Source organism: Alligator mississippiensis, chromosome 2 (assembly GCF_030867095.1).
Source record: "Alligator mississippiensis isolate rAllMis1 chromosome 2, rAllMis1, whole genome shotgun sequence".
In the NCBI taxonomy this organism is placed as follows: domain Eukaryota; kingdom Metazoa; phylum Chordata; order Crocodylia; family Alligatoridae; genus Alligator; species Alligator mississippiensis.
Window position 1 is genome coordinate 3,820,670 of NC_081825.1, and position 17,779 is coordinate 3,838,448.

The window sequence follows — 17,779 nt, forward strand, 5'->3', positions numbered from 1 at the left end:
AAAAAGGCGACTTCCCCCTCCACCAATTTTGCATGAAGCCACCAAAGTTTTTTGATGAAAAGATGTGGGATTTCCCCACCCCCCACCACCGCTGCCAAATGTCACTTGCCTTTGAAAAAAGCCACTGAAACAGGAAATTCTCCCCCAGTTTTGTGCAGATCCCATCATATTGTTGCCGATTCTAGACACTGCCTTATTTTTATGTGCTAGGTATTATTTTTAAACATCCTACCTCGACCCCTTCCCTTGCATACCTCATATCTGCAGGTCTGTTAGATGGATAAGCAAGGCCTGATCCTCCAGGGCAGTAAACCTGACAGCTCTCTCCACTCGTTCTGAGAACTTTCCATCACTCGACATATTAAAAATATATGGATGGCTGCAATGAGAGCAGATTAAGCATTATGCTTGTGGAAATTCATTTGGATAACTCCACATCAGCTGGTGCATGGAAAAAGTGTTTGAGCAAAAAAAAAAACAACAAAAAACTTAACAAAAAAACCAACCCTGAAAAATACAGCTGCAATTATGTAGTAAGAGCTGGGACGATGACTTACTTTTATAAAGCACCTCTCACTCCCAGAGCACTTAGCAACCTATATTTAGAAAATCTCTTTCTCCTTGTCTGGAGGGCAGCCAGCTGTGGGGGGAGGCGACAGCTGTTTCCCAGAGCGCAGCAAGGCCCTGCAGCAGCTCCAAACAAGAAGGGAGGATGGAGGCAGCGTCTCCTCGGGGGGTGACTCAAAGCTGGGCATTATTTAGCACCAGGTGATTCACATGGTAGATGTCTCGCCTGCAGAATTGGTGACTGGCCAGTAATAATGAACTTGCTAGGACCGCAGAAAATGAGGGTTGGAAGGGAGTTCCCCCGGGAGGTCACAACTAGTCCAACCCCTGCTCAAATTTAAGCAGTGGGTTGGACTAGATGCGCTTAAAATCAAACTTCAGTGCAAACTGGATAAGATTGACATTTTTAAGGTGTATTAAGGGTGTGCATGTGTAGACGCGGTCATCAAATCATAGTCAAGGAGGGCGAGAAGGGAGCTCGGGAGGTCACGTCTAGTGCAAACTCCTGCTCCAAGCAGGACCAGCCCCAACTCCATCATCCCAGCCAGGGCTTTGTCTAGCCGGGTCTTCAACACCTCCAAGGATGGAGAGTGCACCATCTCTCTAGGGAGCTTGCTCCAGTGCTTTACTACCCGCTTTGTGAGAGAGTTTTTCCCAATATCCAACCTCAACTTTCCTTGCTGCAGCTTGAGCCCATTGCTCCTTGTGCTGCCATCTGCCCCCACTGAGACCAGCCCAGCTCCATCCTCTTTGCAGCCCCCCTGCAGGGAGGTGAAGGCTGCTATTCAATCCCCCTCGGTCTTCTCTTCTGCAGACTCAATCAGCCCATTTCCCTCAGCCTCTCCTCACCAGTCCTGTCCCCCAGCCCCCAACCATTTTCATTGCCCTCCACTGGAGTCTCTCCGACTTGTCCATTTGTTCTGCTAATACAGTGCCTCTTCTTTGGAAGCATTCGGTTTAGCTCTGGAAAATTATACTGCACGAGCTTGCATTCACCCTGCATTGATGAAGGGACTTATATCCCCGGGCCTTGTCTTTGGAGGCAAAGGGCACAGCCAGATTCAAAAAGGGACTGGATAAATTCATGGATGATCGATTTGTTAATAGCTGTTGAACGATGTTTCCTCTGGCACTTTATAGCGATAGCGGTGCAGACCAGGGAGGATACTGAATGGAGATGGATCACTTTAGAGGTACCCTGTTCAATCCCCTTCTCCCTGTATAGTATCCACGTCTACCACTGTTGGGGAGAGGTCTAGGTGAAGAAGTTTTTCCTGATATCCAGCCTGAACCTACTTTGCTGCAGCTTCAAGCCATTGGGCCACGTCCTCTCTGCTGCACGAGAGAAAAAGATGCTTTCCCTCTTCTCTATGGCAGCCCTCCAGGGATTTGAATACTGCTGTCAAGTCCCCTTTTCTGCAAGCTGAGCAGGTCCGGCTCCTTCAGCCTCTCCCTGTATGACTTGCTTTCCAAGCCCTTGGTCAACTTTGTTGCCCACCTCTGGACCCTCTCCAACTTCTGCACATCCATTTTAAAATGTGGAGCCCAGGACGGCACGCAGTATCTAGAGGAGGCCTCACCAGCGCCGAGCAGAGAGGCACCGTCACCTCCCGCATCTTGCAAAATGCTTTTATCGATGACTCTTAAACCTGCATTCACCTTTTGTGCAGCTGCCTTTTGGATTGAGTCTGTGACCTACCGAGAACCCAAGATCCTTCTGCACAGAGCAGCCAAGTATCATCTTTTTTGTGTTGGTGTTTTTGATTTTGGCTCTCAAACTGCTGTGATTTTGCCACTGAACTTCAACCGGTGTGCAGCTTTTTAATCTATCAAGATCCTTCTGAATCGCACTCCCGTCCTCCAACACGTTTGCAGTCCGTCCCAGTTTCACGTCATCCACAAACTTGCTCAGGAAGTTATCTACGCCAACATCCAAACTGTTAATTGAACAGCACCGGGCCCAGGACAGGCCCCTATGGGACTCCACTTGGCCTCCGGCCATTCTGCCATGTCAATAATTACCCATTTCTTGTGGCTATCGAGTCAGTTGTCTATCCACCTTATAGTCCCGAAGTTTTATCCAGCCCACTTTTCTCCAATTCTTTACAAGAAGATCGTGCGGGACCGCTAGCTTTGCTGAAGACTGGATGCACGATATCCGTAGCATTCCCTTCATCCGTGCAAAGAAAGATGGAGATCAGGTTTATTGACACTATCTGTTTTTGGGAAGTCCAGTGACAACGGACCTTCAATTATGCAACAGGGTTGATTGCATAGTTTTAGGCATAGGTTAGACAAGGGATCCTGCCTCAGGACTAGATGTGATGCGACCTCCGGAGGTCCTTTCCACCCTGAATTTTCTATGATTCACAAGGCAGCAGCGATCAGACCAGGTCCTCCGTGTGCGCTTTTAAAACCCCTTCTTTTTATGCTGATAAATCAGGTTAAAAAAAAAAAAGAGGCAAAGGAAGTTTACTACACGGCTACCTACCATGAGACCTGATAAATCTGCCAGACAATTTATTTGATCTTTGAACTCGGGGGGCCCTGGGAGACCGGCTCAGAGGCCTGTGAAAGCAATCAGAGAGAGTATAAAAACCTAATGAGGCCTGGCCCGGCTGCCCCTCTCCAGGTGAGATTTACAACGGCTGGCAGAAAATCAGAGGTTGAAGGATGATAAAGTGGATGCATGGAGATAACGTCAGGGCACGTATCAGCAACCCCGCTCTTTGCTGCAAGGGCCGACCTTTACGATGGCAACCTTTAGCACCTGTGTATTTTATTTCATGCTAAACCACTGCAGATGACAACTGGGATTTTTAATTTTTTTTTTTTAAGGATTTCTTACATTATTTTCTTGCTAAATTGTAGAGAAAACCTCATCCCTTTCCTTGCTTGCATACCATCCGAGGGAAGAGGCGACTTAGGCTGGGGAATCTCCATTCCTGGATATTTTGAAGAGCAAGTTAGACAGTGACTTAATTGGGATGGCTTAGTCAGGCCTGGACTGGATGCAACCTCCGAAGGTCCCTCCTGGCTCTACTCTGCTGTGATGCTATTTAGGGCGAGAGTCCAAAGAAATCTCTGTATGACGTAAAATAACAGGTCCCATCTGTTGGACTTGTGCTCCTAAATTTCTTAAGTGTTCCCTCTGCCTTGGTTTAATGGAAACCTGCCTTGCTAGCTGCTTGTTTGGTGGCAAAACTGGGAGGCAGGGGATGGCCAAATGGGCCTGAAGAGACTCATGTCTGAACTGGTGTAGGAGCAGCTGGTACCAGCAGGAGTGGGGGCACGGGCTGTGGGTCACTGAGCATTTGCCTTTTCCCCTGCGGTGGGTCGACAGCAGCTGGTGGCACTGAATGATAGACAAGGAGGGTTGAAGGGAGCTCAGGAGGTCACGTCTAGTGCAACCCCTGCTCCAAGCAGGACCAGCCCCAACTACATCATCCCAGACAAGGCTTTGTCTACCTGGGTCTTCAACACCTCCAAGGATGGAGATGCTGCCACCTCTCTGGGTTATTCCAGTGCTTCACCACCTTCCTTGGGATAAAGTTTGTCCGAATATCCAACCTCAACGTCCCTTGCTGCAGCTTGAGCCCATTGCTCCTTCTGTCATCTGCCCCCACTGAGACCAGCCCAGCTCCTTCCTCTTTGCAGCCCCCCTGCAGGGAGGTGAAGGCTGCTATTCAATCCCCCTCAGTCTTCTCTTCTGCAGACTCAATCAGCCCATTTCCCTCAGCCTCCCCTCACCAGCCATGTCCCCCAGCCCTCAACCATTTTCGTTGCCAGTTCTCCCATGTGTCCACATCCTGTCTGTAGCAGGGGGGCCACAGCTGGACACAGGACTCCAGATGTTTGACGTCTGCTTGCTGGAGTGTAGCTCCTTCAGTGTTAACTGTAGAAATGCTATTATTGCCTCACCCAGCTTGTTGGCTGAGACTCAGTTCAGGCCACATCTTTGCCTGTGTTTGTACAGCACCTTGCACAACGTAACTCCAGTGCTGCCATCGCCTCATATCCCTGCTGACTAGTCACCAGACCAGGTTTGCCTGTGAACTAAATGATGTCTCGGGCATCTCCTAAATTCACAGATTCATTGAATCGGAGAGACGCGGGGCTGGAAGGGGCGCATCTAGTCCAGCTCCCCGCCTGAGGCTGGATCAGCCCTGTGCAAACCATGCTTTACAAACCATGCTCTAACCTCTGTGCGAGATTGCAATCCTAGGCACCTCAAGGGTCGTTGGATCAAATCCCCATTGTAGACACGCGCTTGCACTGTGCGGTCATTTTGGTTACTGCGCAGTAAATGCGCATGTGTAGACACACCCTCTGAGCAGCAAGGGCCTGAATGAAAGGCTTGGGCTTTTATACAAAGCCCAGAATATCCTGCAGGCAGTTAGCTTAACCCTTGCAGCTGATGCCACTTTGATGCCAGATGCTAAAGGTTCAGTTTGCTTTCAACAGCTTATCTGTGACCAAGGTGCCATTTGTCCCTGCTCTGTGTGCATCCCATCCTGGCACTGAGCTCTCCCAATGTGCGGGGATGTAGGCTCAGGATTATTGTGCACCTAAGACCCATACCTGGTGCACCCTGGAGGGGATGTGGAGCTCCAGAGATCTCAACGTGGCCATGCCTTGCTTGTCGAGCCCCTAATACGTCGTAGACCCTCGATAAATAGCACAGAGCGCCAGCTTGGGAACAGGTGGATCCAGGTTGGGATCTGGGGCTGGAAAACTTTCCAACCAAACCCACAGGAGCATAGGGGCGGAGGGGGTTTGTGGGCCATCAGCTCCAGGGATGCCTGCAACCTGCCACCGGTGGAAGGGAGGAGGGAGAGGTAAGGGCACCGCCAGTGCCTTGCTATTGCATGACAGGGAAGGAGCAGATCTTGGTACGAAGACCACGCTACTGAGGAAGGCAAACCCCCGGGTCTCTTCCAGTCTGACCTAGGAGGGATGCTCCTAAGCGGAAGAGCAAAACCCTCCATCCATGAACCTCTGAGTTTTTTGAGCAGCGGCAGGGACACCCCACTCACCCCCCCAGCCCCAGCTGCAGCCGGTGAGTGTCCAATGGCTCGAGGGGAACGAGGGCAATAACAACAAAAAAAAGCCAAAAAGGGGGTAATATTCATGAGGGGTAAAAAAATCCTCCCCAGGCCCCTCAAGGGACCAGGAAAGCCCAGAGCTCGTATCTATAGTCGACCTGGCTCGAGCGGGGCCCAAGCCCCAGACTTTTGACTCCATTTGCAAACTTTTCTAGCGACCGGCAGTGGTCAGATTTGGGAGGTAGCTCAGCTCCTTCTCTTCCCCTGACTCCACAGACTTTCTGGATCATAAACTTGGGCAAGTCCATCAACCCCTCTGTGACTCAGTTTCCCCGCCTGCAAGGCGGAGCGGATGTTATGCCCGTCCTTTGGTAACACAATTCAAAGCCGAGGGGTAAATAGTCCTACCTCCACCACAGATGCTCACCGCCTCGGTGGCTCTCCTGTAACCAGCAGTCCCCCTCCTACCCCTCTGGACAACCCTGAGCCTTGGGGGATCGAACCAGGCTGTGAATAAAGGAAGAAAGGGGAGATGCAGGGTCTGAGCAAACATCAGGCTGGAACCGGACCAACGTACCCGCTACCCAACCTGGATTGTCTATGGAAATTGTGAGAAGAAAGGGAAAAAAAAAGCATTTGAAGCAGTTCCCCAAGCACCAATTACTCTGTCTGCTGTTACAGTGCAGAAACATGCACTGGAAAGTCTAATATCTCCTAATAGCTCACTGGCTACTGCCCATAAATGCCCGAGATTTATTTGGGGTGAGAGAGATGAAAGTGAGCAAAGTTTATAGTTTCTCTTCACGTTTTGCTTTGTAACAACCCTCTGTTCAGGCAAAGGAAATTGCTCTTTGGGACCCTGCTCGCTCTGGGGGGAGTTTGCAAGCCAGAAGCGCAGCAGACAAAGCCAGGATTTTGCTCTCTGGACGTTTCTTGGATCTCCATTGAGCTGCTTTTATGGCCTGGCAGCATTTGAGGCTTGACTGGAGGCTGTGGTGGCTCCCCTTTGCCTCTGGGGTGTGGGATGGAGCAGGCAGCAGGACCCAGCTGTAGCCCCCCACTACAGAAAGGATGTGGATGCATTGGGGAGAGTCCAGAGGAGGGCAATGAAAATGGTTGTGGGGCTGGGGGACAGGACTGGTGAGGAGAGGCTGAGGGAAATGGGTTGATTGAGTGTGCAGAAGAGAAGACCGAGGGGGATTGAATAGCAGCCTTCACCTCCCTGCAGGGGGGCTGCAAAGAGGATGGAGCTGGGCTGGTCTCAGTGGGGGCAGATGAACAACGGTTGAAAACCAGTGGTCTCTTCAGCTTCTCTTTGAGTTGGTGCCATCCTCTGAAACCTCAGATATTGGCCAAAGCTTGAGACAGGAGTTTGTCTAGGGGGTTCTGGGGCTTTTACAGGTAGCCAGAAACCAATGGGCAAACCGACTGCCAGAACTGAGGCCAGAAGGGGATTTTCCCCCCACCTCACATCCATAAGGACCACGAGGCTTTTTGCCTTCCTCTGTAGCCTTCTTTGACTTTTGCTGAGCATGTGTTAACCTCCCTGATTTCCTGGAGAACGACCCTGCTTCAGAAGTCATGTGTTGCTTATGAAATCAGCAGCTCTTGTGCATAGTTTTAGTGTACAAACAGCTTCACTGGCAGCCAGCGGGTTTCCAAGGATAGCTTAGTGTATTGGTTTTAACCTATGATGCTCTAAATGGCTTGGGATCTATCTATCTATCTATCTATCTATCTATCTATCTATCTATCTATCTATCTATCTATCTATCTATCTATCTATCTATCTATCTATCTATCTCAATACTCTCCATCCATCCATCCATCCATCCATCCATCCATCCATCCAAATACTATCTATCTATCTATCTATCTATCTATCTATCTATCTATCTATCTATCTATCTATCTATCTATCTATCTATCTATCTATCGCCTGGTGTCCTAGTGCCAACATTGCAATCTATGGAAGTAACCAAGAAGTTACCAGATTCACTTCATCTATGAATCCGGTATCTCCATCCTGCCCAAAAGAGCTTGGCTGATCTTTTGGGCACACTGCATGGCACAGTGCAGAGATTTCACCATTGGGAGGGGTCCCGAGGGCCAAGTGCTCTGACCTCCTGCAGAAAACAGGCTGGAGAGCCTCGCCTGGTGACGCTTGCCCCCATCCCATCACTTATATCTGAGCTGCAGCATGTGTTTGGAAAGGCAATTAGTTCGGATCGAAGACCTCAGGTGAGTGATGCTTCTTCAGATCCCTGGGTAAGTTGTTCCCATGCAGTAGTCTGTTAAGAGCGTGCATCTTATTTCCAGTCTCAATTTGTCCAACCAGTGTTATGTTGTTAGTGGTAGTGTAAGGATGGGAGGGGTGAACAGGGCAGAAATCACTGAAGCGCCTAATGCAGATACCAAATGGAGCTAGGAGGGTGCTTACCCCTTCCCCCCCGCCAGCTGCACCCTGCCTCTAGTCTTCAGGTTATGGACAGATGTTACTTTTAGTCACTTTAACATGGGAGAAGGAGCTATGGGCTGGGTGCACATCAGCTGTGAGATGGTGCTGGTCCTCTCTGTCTGCCCAGCTGTATCAGGCTAAAAACAGACGTCGCAGGTGAGGTCTTTCTGGGACAAGAGAAGAGGGGCTCAGCCCTTTACATGCATAGTTTGCCCTTGGAAGAAATGGCAGTTCACTCAAATGAGCTGTGCTTTTCCCAGCAAAAAGTGTCAGCTCCTTTCATCTTGCATCCTTCACGGGGACTTAACAGCTTGTACATCTGTAGGATCCCAGGATAAATCCCAGGGAGATGTGCGGTGCCTGCTTTTAGCCTCTCTGAGCTAGTTTTGGAGTGACAACCATTTTGATAGGGCTGCTGTAGCAACATACGGACCTGATGCTGGCATCCCAATGGTCTGCGTTAGCATTATTCAAGACTGATATCATTATTGGTATGGTTGCCTGTGAGCTGAATGACATCTCAGGCATCTCCTAAACTCACAGATTCATAGCATCATAGAGAAGTGGGGCTGGAAGGGACTTCCAGGGGTCACATCTAGTCCAACACCTGCCTGAGGCTGGATCAACCCTGTCCAAACCAGCTCATACAAACCATAATCTAAACTCTGCATAAGATGACCATCAACCCTGATACAACATGGACCTAACACCCTCATCTGCCACTGCGGAGCCATGTCCTGCTTCTTGAAGCAGTTTCCCCAGACCTTGGATAGTTTTTTTACCTCTTTTCTCATCCACTTCCATTTCTTTAGTGTCCTATGTAGAAGAACTGGACCCCAGAAAGGGAATCACGAGTGCCACCCACAGAGGTGATACCATTGTAAGGGATAAATGGATGCATGCACATTTGAGGACTGAGTTTAATCCTTTCTAGCAGCATCGTGGTAGGAGTGGATGTGGTCCTGGTTATCTGCTACGAGCCCTCAGCATTTCTCAGCATCCCCAGCAGCATCACAGAGGGCAGCGATCCTGTGTGACCTGCCTTCATGCTTTCTGGATGAGTTGCTCCGCTCTGCAGCTGTCGGTGAAATGCAGCTCTCCCACTGAGCAGCCCAGATTGCTCTGTCTGGCAAACCTGCCTGTAGCATTTTCCCCTTGCATCTGTTTGATGTTTGCACCTGCAAATGTTACTTGCAATAATTTCAGATATATTTTCCAGATCGCTGATACAGCTTTGGGATAGCGCTGTGCAACCGTCCCAATAGTGTTGCCGTAGAAAGACCATTTGCTGTTTAATGGTGTGGACAGATGAAGCAGTTGTTATGTTTTCAAAGGGCAGCTTAACTGGATGCCAAGTCAGGTCAGACCAGGCCAGGTCTGGTACGGGTCTGACGGTAGACGGTAGGGCTTGCAGCTGGCAACGCCATGAGCTGGGCAGCAGGAAATAGCCTAGCAGCCTCTATGGTGCCAACGGCTTTGGGTGGAGGAGCAACTTAGATGGGGGAACTAGTCCTTACCCCGGTGGAGGAAATGCCACCAAAAGGCAGATGCCATGGCAGGTGGATCAGGCTCTCCAGCCTTGGTTGGCAACCAGTCTAGGAGCCGAGTGCTGAAAGCTGGATGGTTTTAAGATCTTCGTACCGGCATCTCCTCCAGCCTAGCTGGCTCCAGATGTACCGGCTTCTGCCTTTCCTTTGGGGTCAACCAGATAGGACATGGATATATGGGCAACCCGGGCATCTGCATACCGACTGCCCAGGCAACTGCAGCCAAAACTGAATGAAGAGGAGACAATGCAATTCGACAAGTCAGTAGAATAGCTGCAATATCGACCATCACTCACCGATGAACGGATGCCATATATACATATTACCGCAATGTAGTTAGGTCCAGTGGGACGCTCTCATCTCTCCACCCCTAACCCACCTTCAGTGCAGCTAAATCACTGTAATTTGCTTCTGTTTGTTGGGTTTTCTTTTGTTCAGGGGTAAAATACTGTTTGGCTGCAGTCCCTGAGGAGTAAGTGCGGATGGAGGGAACACCAATGAATTAAGAAGCTCTTCTGAGTGGTAATACCCCATTTAAAATGGAGCAATTGTACATCTTCCCATCTCCTTTAATTACTTTTACTCCTTTAAAGAGGCGGTAGTCATGGGGGACCTAAACTACCCGGACATCTGCTGGGAGTCACAGACGGCAAAGTCCCACCGTTCACGCAGGTTTCTAACCTGTGTCCAGGACCTCCACCTGACACAGGAGGTACACGGTCCTACTAGGGGGAATGCCTTACTGGATCTGGTATTGGCAACAGGGGATGACATGATAGGGGACCTCCAGATCGGCAGCTATCTGGGGGACAGTGATCACCTAATAATAGAATTCACCATAAGACGGCGAGTGGGTAAGGTAACTAGTAGGGTGAAAGTGCTAGACTTTAGGAAAGCTGATCTCATTGCACTCAGGCGATTAGTCAAGGAAGCACTGCAGACTAGGAGTTTTGAAGGGATGGGAGCCCAAGAAGGGTGGCTGTGCCTTAAGAAAACGATCCTTCGGGCACAAAGCAAGATGATCCCTGAGCGAGGCAAAAGAGGGAAAGGGGCCAGGAGGCTTCCCTGGCTGACCAGAGAAATCCAGGGCAGCCTAAGGGCCAAAAGGGGAGCACATAAAAAGTGGAAACAGGGAGAGATCACCAAAGACGAATATACCTCCTCTGCTCGTGCTTGTAGGGAGGCAGTTAGACAGGCCAAAGCTACCATGGAGCTGAGGATGGCAACCCAAGTAAAAGACAACAAGAAATTGTTTTTTAGATATATTGGGAGTAAAAGGAAGGCCCAGGGAGGAATAGGACCCCTGCTAAATGGGCAGAAACAATTGGTGATGGACGGGGGGACAAGGCTGAACTCCTCAACGAGTTCTTTGCCTCAGTGTTCCTAAGCGAGGGGCACGACAAGTCTCTCACTGGGGTTGTAGAGAGGCAGCAGCAAGGCGCCAGACTGCCATGCGTAGACCCTGAGGTGGTGCAGAGTCACTTGGAAGAACTGGATGCCTTTAAGTCGGCAGGCCCGGATGGGCTCCATCCAAGGGTGCTGAAGGCACTGGCCGACATTGCAGAGCCACTGGCGGGAATATTTGAATGCTCGTGACACACGGGCCAAGTCCCAGAGGACTGGAAAAGGGCTAACGTGGTCCCCATTTTCAAGAAGGGGAGGAAGGAGGACCCGGGCAACTATAGGCCAGTCAGTCTCACCTCCATCCTTGGCAAAGTCTTTGAAAAAATTATCAAGGCTCACATTTGCGAGAGCCCGGCAGGGCAAATTATGCTGAAGGGAAACCAGCATGGGTTTGTGGAGGGCAGATCGTGCCTGACCAATCTAGTCTCTTTCTATGACCAGGTTACGAAACGCCTGGACACAGGAGGAGGGGTGGATGTCGTATACTTAGACTTCAGGAAGGCCTTCGATATGGTATCCCACCCCATACTGGTGAACAAGTTAAGAGGCTGTGATGTGGATTACTACACAGTCCGGTGGGTGGCAAATTGGCTAGAGGGTCGCACCTAGAGAGTCATGGTGGATGGGTCGGTTTTGACCTGGAAGGGTGTGGGCAGTGGGGTCCCGCAGGGCTCGGTCCTTGGACCGATACTCTTTAATGTCTTCATCAGCGACTTGGACGAGGGAGTCAAATGTACTCTGTCCAAGTTTGCAGATGACACAAAGCTATGGGGAGAAGTGGACATGCCGGAGGGCAGGGAACAGCTGCAAGCAGACCTGGACAGGTTGGACAAGTGGGCAGAAAACAACAGGATGCAGTTCAACAAGGAGAAATGCAAAGTGCTGCACCTAGGGAGGAGAAATGTCCAGCACACCTACAGCCTGGGGAATGACCTGCTGGGTGGCACAGAGGTGAAAAGGGATCTTGGAGTCCTAGTGGACTCCAAGATGAACATGAGCCGGCAGTGTGACGAAGCCATCAGAAAAGCCAATGGCACTTTATCGTGCATCAGCAGATGCATGACGAATAGGTCCAAGGAGGTGATACTTCCCCTCTATCGGGTGCTGGTCAGACTGCAGTTGGAGTACTGCGTGCAATTCTGGGCGCCACACTTCAAGAGGGATGCAGATAACCTGGAGAGAGTCCAGAGACGGGCCACTCGTATGGTTAAGGGCTTGCAGTCCAAGCCCTATGAGGAGAGACTGGGGCACCTGGACCTCTTCAGCCTCCGCAAGAGAAGGTTGAGAGGCGACCTTGTGGCTGCCTATAAGTTCATCACGGGGGCACAGAAGGGAATTGGTGAGGATTTATTCACCAAGGCGCCCCCGGGGGTTACAAGAAACAATGGCCACAAGCTAGCAGAGAGCAGATTTAGACTGGACATTAGGAAGAACTTCTTCACAGTTCGAGTGGCCAAGGTCTGGAACGGGCTCCCAAGGGAGGTGGTGCTCTCCCCTACCCTGGGGGTCTTCAAGAGGAGGTTAGATGAGCATCTAGCTGGGGTCATCTGAACCCAGCACTCTTTCCTGCCTATGCAGGGGGTCGGACTCGATGATCTATTGAGGTCCCTTCCGACCCTAACATCTATGAATCTATGAATCTACTTCTTGAGATGTATCATTCAGTTAACCTGTACAGTGCCAATTATATTTTAATCAGAACAGCACCTAGGACTAAATCAAGCACCCTACAGAGAGGCCTGCTCTGCCAATGCAAGTATAGTTAGAAGTGTAACTTGTAACCTCATCCCAAAAATAACAGGGTTGTCTGACAAGACCTAATTTCCATAAAACCTCGTTGACTGGCATGAGTTCAACTACCAAGTATGCTCTGATTCTTGATTTTCAGCAATGGGGGGGAAAGGTTGTATGGATAATGAATGGTAAGAGAAGGGGTAAAAGTTAATGCCTGTCTTCCTAGGACTTGTTGGGGAGAGGGTAACTGAAGGGGTTGTATGTTTATGGTAAATGAATTTTAAATGTTGCCAAGAGTCTCCTCTCTCCCCAACCCTATGCAATGGAAATGTGCCTAGAGTAGGCCTGGGGGATCTTTTTTATATTATTCTGGTGAAGAGTGAATCCCTTAAACAGTGCAGTTTTGAAGCATCACAGAAAAGTTGGCTAGAAAGGCCTTCTGGAAACCATCCAGTCCAACCCCCTGCTCAAGGTAGGATCATCCCTATCCAAACCATCCCAGAAAAGTCCTTGTCTGACTTATTGTTTCCAAGGATGGAGACTCTACCACCTCTCTGGGTAACCTGTTCCAGTGCTTCACCACCCTCCTTGGGAGAAAGTTTTTCCTAATATCGAACCTCAACTTCCCTTGCTGCAGCTTGAGCCCATTGCTCCTTGTCCTGTCATCCACCCCCACTGAGAACAGCCCAGCTCCATCCTCTTTGCAGCCCCCCTGCAGGGAGGTGAAGGCTGCTATTCAATCTCCTCTCAGTTTCCGACTTGGGTGTGGAGTCTCCAACCTTGGAGGTGTTTAAGAGCCGGGTATTGGATATTAGGAAGAGGAAGGTGGTGAAGAACAGGACCAGGCTCCCCCAAGTGGTGGTGCGGTCTGCATCCTTGGAAGTGTTCAAGACCCAACTAGACAAAACCTTGTCTGGGATGATGTAGGTGGGGCTGGTCCTGCTTGGAGCCAGGGGTTGGACTAGATGTGACCTCCTGAGGTCCCATCCAACCCCATTTTCCCTAGATGCTATAACTGCACAATCAATCCTGTCGCACAACGATGGGACCCAAAGACCTCAAGAGCTCCAAAACCTGCCCCAGTTAAAGCAGGGGGAGAAGAGCTGTCAGTGACCTGCTATTGCAAAGCTTCTTAAAATGCCCTTGAGAGACCCAAGGAAAGGGCCACACTCCCCACTATTAGAGGAAGAGGACCTCTGCTCTCAATCCCAGTCCATACCAATCTGACTGTGGGGTAAAATTCCTTCCTGACCCCAAATGTGGTTACCTGACCCTGAACAGAGGGGCAAGACCCTCCAGCCAGACCAAAACCGTTTAGGAGATTGGATGGAATTGGGCAACCTCATTTCAGCTGGAACAAAAGAAAAATGGGAGGGGAAGGGAGAAGACTGAGGGCAAGTTGTCATTTTCCAACCAGTACATTTTGACTTTTCAGTTTTGAAATGGCAATACGTTGGCTTTGGAAAGCAACCTGGTTTGTTTTAAGGCTAAACAAATATGGTAAAGTAACCTGATAAGGAAATGCCACATTTCAGTTTGGCTTGAAATACATTGATTTCCTTTGTTTGCCCTGCACGCTCTGCTTTAGAGTCTGGAGAAGTTGGCAGGGCCTTGGAAAGGGATTTTTTTTCCAACAATTAAAAAAAAACATAGCCAAATAATTATACAGAAATGATGCAAGTACAGGCCCAGTGCTCTTCCTAGGAGTTAGGTGCTCGCTCTTTCTCTCTCTCTTACACACACATGCCCTTACACTATTAATCCTGATTTTTTCCTGCCTAGTGGACGTGATGATCTTGCAAGGTCCCTTCCAGTCCCTAACAATATATGAATCCCAAAAACCCATGCTTCCCTAGCCTGACACTCCCCTATAGGTGTGAGATCTCTGTGCACGGTTCTCTGGGGTTGTCTTCACAAGGACAGAGATAATTTAATTCCCCCAAGAAGACTGTGTGGAGCTGATGGAGAAGGGGCTTGGGCAAAGGGGTCTTTGTCAACCTATTCCCTGGGGAGAAGCCATGAAAACCAACTCTTTGTATAACTCCAGTGCTCTGCTCCCTTTTGCCTCAGTAAAGCCAAGTTAGAAAAGTTGGTGAAGGAAGCAGGAATCTCACTTGGAGACACCAGATGTTGTGTCTGGGCCCTGGTTTCCTGGGGAAGTAGCGTGCAGCAAGGAATCTGTGTCAGTAGGGCCCTAGCCAAATACCTTGGTGCACCCGCCAGAGTTAAAGCAATAAACATGCGCTTCCCTTTGGCCGCAGCTCAAACCATTGATGGTCACAAATGGACCACAAGGAGGGCAAACCAAATAGGCTTCGAGGTTTGGGAGGCTTCGTCTTCACCTGTCTCAATGCCCAGGCTCAAAAGGAGCAAGGGAAGGAAGGAGGTTTTTATAAATAGCTCCAGTGTGACGGCCTCTTGCCTACCGGGCCTCGGTTCTCTTTTGCGTCCCATCCAAATCTATGGGCCACAATCCTCAGCTGGTATAAATCATCCTGCCTCTTTTGACTATGGCAGAGTTGGGCCTTGGGCACTGGCGATGGGTCTAACCCATTGACACGACACTACCATATAGCCATGGTCATGTGGTGGTGAATCAGACCCAGGCTCTTCTGGACGTCACATGTTGACAATGGGGCTTTGATCCAATGGCCCTTGAGGTCCCTATGATTGTAAATAGAGGGAGTGAAGAGCGAGACAACCACAGCGAATGAATGATGAGGACAGGTTGAAAGTTCAACCTTTTGGGGAAGATCCCACTGCCGCGGCTGTGTTCAACATTAGCAGAAGTTGAGGTCCAGTGTGGCTAAGAGTGGGATGCTCTACCAGTATTTGAAGATGTCAACGAGGAAAACAAATGGATTCATTTCAATGGGGTTTTGAACAGGAGGGATTGCGATGCGATCCAGACAGATGGGAAACTACCCTGTTGCAGTTTTGCTGAAAAATAGTTTTGCAGAAGAGGTCTAGACCTCGAGATCTGCAATTCTCCAGACAAGAAGAAGCAATGGCATGTGGGAGACATTAGCTGTGTGAAGATCCAGTCGAGACTAACGTGTCCAATGCTAAAATACCCAATAGCATGTGGGGATCTCATGAGGACACTTATTCCCATGAAATTTCCAACTTCGTTTTGAGGCTGGGAGGTCATTCCAAGGAGCACCAGGTCAGTGGTCAAAACTTCTGACTTTCAGGGCCAGCACTGCCCACTCCACTATTAGTCACTCTCATCTCAGGTCCTTCCACCGTGACTGAAGGGGCAAACCATGGCTTCAAGTCTTCCTTGACCTCCTATGAGACCCCAGGGAAGCCAAGGTTATGGGGTGCCCCGTGGCGCATTAGAGCCTCATCACAGTAAGTGGATCCGTGTTGTTACACTTTGCACCCCTTCCCTCACCACCATGCATTGTGCAGACAGACAGGTGCATTGTATTTCCAACATATTTTTCCCATTATCCGCTGGGGTAGCTTCAACTTATCACTGAGATTCATAGGAGCTGGATGGCTTGCGCTAGGGAGTTTCTGGATGGGATGCATTAGCTGCAGACTGGGGCTTTTGCCAATGGCCTCCCTGTGAACTTGTAATCCTGGCCTTTGAGTAACAACTGTGAAAAATCAATGACGATCATTTCCATTTTTCATGCCGCCGCTGCTGGCTTGAGAGGCCCGTTTTTTGTTCTTCTTTGTTTTCTTAGTGGCAAGAAAAATCAAGGGTGAGGATTTAGGCTGTAAACAGGCATTAAAGAGATACACAGCTGCAGTTCCCATAAGATGTCCTTAAATCATGCCATGTCTTCACGTATGTTGCACAAGACTCTTAGTCAATACCGTTGTACATGAGAATGAGTCACGGGAGCCTTTGCCCTTGATACGTGGATAGTGGGCCTAATTCCATACAGATTTATAGTATGTGGATATAAGTCAGGAGCAACCTGATGGAGCCCACATATGAAATTAAGGGCGTTATGCCCACTATACACCAATATAAGAAGAAGTAGGATTAGGTCCACTCAGTTGTTTCATGTCCAAGGCCAGACCAAGGAACATCACAGAAAAACAGGATCTGGCTTATCTACCACTGTTCCCATTTCCCTCCTTATTCTGAGCTGAAGACTGAAGGCAGCTCTTGGTCCACTCTCTGTGCTATTTCTTCCTCCCTCCCCATGTCCTTGGTTCGGCTCCATCTTGCTCTCCAGCCTGTGCCAATGTCCTGTGTACAAACTACAGCCACTGCATCCCAGAAGACCTTGCCTCCAGGTTTGTCAGCTTCCAAGATCTACTCAAGGTCCATGTTATCACTTCTGAACACTGGAATAAAAGCTGTTGGAAGTGGGTGAGAGCAAAAACCTTGGTTTTGAAGCCTTCTGGCAATTGGTAGATCCTGGAGTTGGGTCCGGATCTGAACTTCACACTTGTGGACAAGACTTATACCAAAGACATCTTCCACAAATTAAGACATTGGGGCTACAAACAGACCTCACATGTGTTCTGGGAGACAACCTTTTGTCCCAGGATCATACAATCATGCATGTCCACTGTCCCTCTTCACGTCCCTCTGAAGTATGCTGGATATGTAGCAAAACACTGGAACAGGTTACCCAAAATGGTGGTGGAGTCTCCATCCTTGGAGGTTTTGAAGACCCAGATAGACAAAGCCTCAGTTGGGATGATGTAGCTGGGGCTGGTCCTGGTTGGAGGAGGGGATTGGACTAGATGTGGCCTCCTAAGGTCCCTTCCAGCCCTCGTTTTCTATGAGTCTATGATGTAGTAACACTTTTTCCTGGGACAGCTTGTTGTACAGCTGTTAGGTTCTTGCAGTTCATTTCAGGGACGAGCTGGTCAGGCTCTGCGCTCTCGTTGGTCACCTGCTGGGGGAGGAGCAGCAATGCAGCTTGGAAAGATGACATGTAAATGACCGTGCTGCTCCTGTTTTGATCCAGATCAAATGAGACGGCTGTTTACAGCCTACAAGACAACCGAGTGCAGCGAGATACTGGGAGGTTTCTGAGCTTAGTTGGTTGGAA